Below are 2,363 nucleotides of genomic sequence, written 5' to 3'. Positions count from 1 at the left end.
TTACTTCAAAATCTTTATATTTTTATACATATTTGGATTTTTGTACATTATCTGTTCTTAATGTATAAATTGTCTATAACTTAGTAAATTTTTGTACAAATTAATATATTATTATTTTTTAAATTAACAATGATAAATAGACTTCCGTCAATTTATAACAGTCATAAACAAGTAATAGAGCAATAGGACTCGGCACAGAAGTGTGCAAATTCACTAAAATAATTATTTTCTTAACAATGTGAATATTAAGTTGCAATAATTTATTTAACATTATTTAAAACGTATATTTCGATTCTATGTTTAAGTCATGAATTAAATTTAACAATCAATACTGAAATTACACAAGTTTGCATCTTTTTATGATGTTAATTCATCGTGTCGTCATGATAAATTATCATCACAAAAAGATGGAAATCTGTGTACCTAATTGCAATATGGATTGTTAAATTTTGTTGATGATGATTCAAATACGGAGTTGAAACGTACGTTTGATGTTAAATAAATTGTTGCGACTTAATATTCATGTCGTTAAATATTGTATAAATGATTATTTTGTTAAATTTACGCATTGATTTTTGTGCCAGCTCCCATTGCCTCTTATTAATTGCCTGATATTATTAAAAAGAGATTAAACTTCTACAGTTTTGAATAAATCACACCATTAAAAAAGAGAAACAATATATAATTTTAAATTTCGTAATAATCACTTTGCTATGTACAGAAAATTTTTTTAAATACGCATTAAAAAATGAAAAATGACGTCATCGTACAATTTTCGTAGATACTAATATTATTTGTAACGTTGACATCTACTTACTGATTAAGAGAAAAACCAGATACAGCCACATGATATGATGCGAATAATGTCAAATGCAAAATGAAAGCTCCCTCTTCTTAATCGGATTTATATACGCTCCATATGCCATGTTAGCTTGACCCGCACGGAATGATTTAGATTTCAACTTAAACTTGAACTTAAAACTATATTATTCCGACGCATGTGATAAATTATTTTGACCTCGTACATACTAGAATTGCACTTAGTTCATTCTGGTAATAGAATTGAGTGTGGTTGAGAATAATTCACCATAATTGTGACATACTTGGAAAATTAAAAACAAAATTGTTACATATAGTATATTATACTTTTAAACAGAATGATGACTTCGCTCGAAAACATGATTCACCGATTATTCAATAAATGTCCACGTTTATTAATAAATTACTGACTTCATCACATATATAACACATAATCAAATTAATTGAATACTGTATTGTTGATAATATTATATATAGAAGGTCTTAAAATTTATATATAATTCTTTACACAACTTTTTACGAAAAATTAAGAAGAAATTATTCTGTATTACAAATTATATTTAATTTGAAATTTTTAGTGATTTTTCATATGTTTCCATCTCTTATTTCTTATAATCATAACATTTACATAAAATTTGTTATCTTTCACAGAATGTGTTTTCACATCATTGTATTTATGCATCATATTCCCGTTATTTTATCGATAGCAAGTAAGTTTGCGCGATAGTTTATATCATTGATAACCTCTAGTATGTGTTAAATGTTTCTATCTTTTTAAAGATTTATGTAATGATCATTGCTATTTTACGTTTTACATCAACTGGCCATATTCTTCTAATAAAGCACATCTATTAATAAAAACAAAATAAAAGTTTGTCTCTCTATAGGTCAGTTTTTTAAAAAGACAGAATGAATGAAAATTATTCATTATTAAAAAGATCTTGTTAATAAAAATATAGATATTCTATACTGTACACGGAGAGAAGACCACGATCCACATATTTCATGATTAGATTGGAAGACACGAGGGCGTTATTTAATTCCACATGCATTATTGTCGTATTGGACTGTTCAAGGGTATGAAATCGCCTTTAAAACTTATTATATAAAAATTATTACTCAAAGAAAAAGGATCAATATTAACCTTCTCCAAATTTCGTACAAACACATGAAAATCTGTTGAAGTCAATTATAAGATAAATTTTTTATAAAGACGTTCGTCACTACAAATTGCGTGATATCAGTACAAACTTACCTTTTTAAAAAAGATAAAAAAAGGCCCTAAGCATACGTGCTTCTCGAATAAAACCTAAATATCCAACCTAATTAATAAAGGGTGGGCCATCTATTGGTACGTTTTTATATAATTGGGGTGACCGAATGGCATACTGTAAGGCCAGTAGAGGGAGCCACATGAACGAAATCGTTTTTCATTCTTGACGCGGATACTTTTAGCTTCACAACAAAAAAAAAATTAATAAAAAATATCAATGTATGCTCATTTGATCGCATTTTTAAAAACGTACCAATAGATGGCCCACCCT

This window comes from Trachymyrmex septentrionalis, unplaced genomic scaffold (genome assembly GCF_001594115.1).
Source record: "Trachymyrmex septentrionalis isolate Tsep2-gDNA-1 unplaced genomic scaffold, Tsep1.0 scaffold1464, whole genome shotgun sequence".
NCBI lineage: Eukaryota > Metazoa > Arthropoda > Insecta > Hymenoptera > Formicidae > Trachymyrmex > Trachymyrmex septentrionalis.
This window is presented reverse-complemented; position numbering follows the sequence as displayed.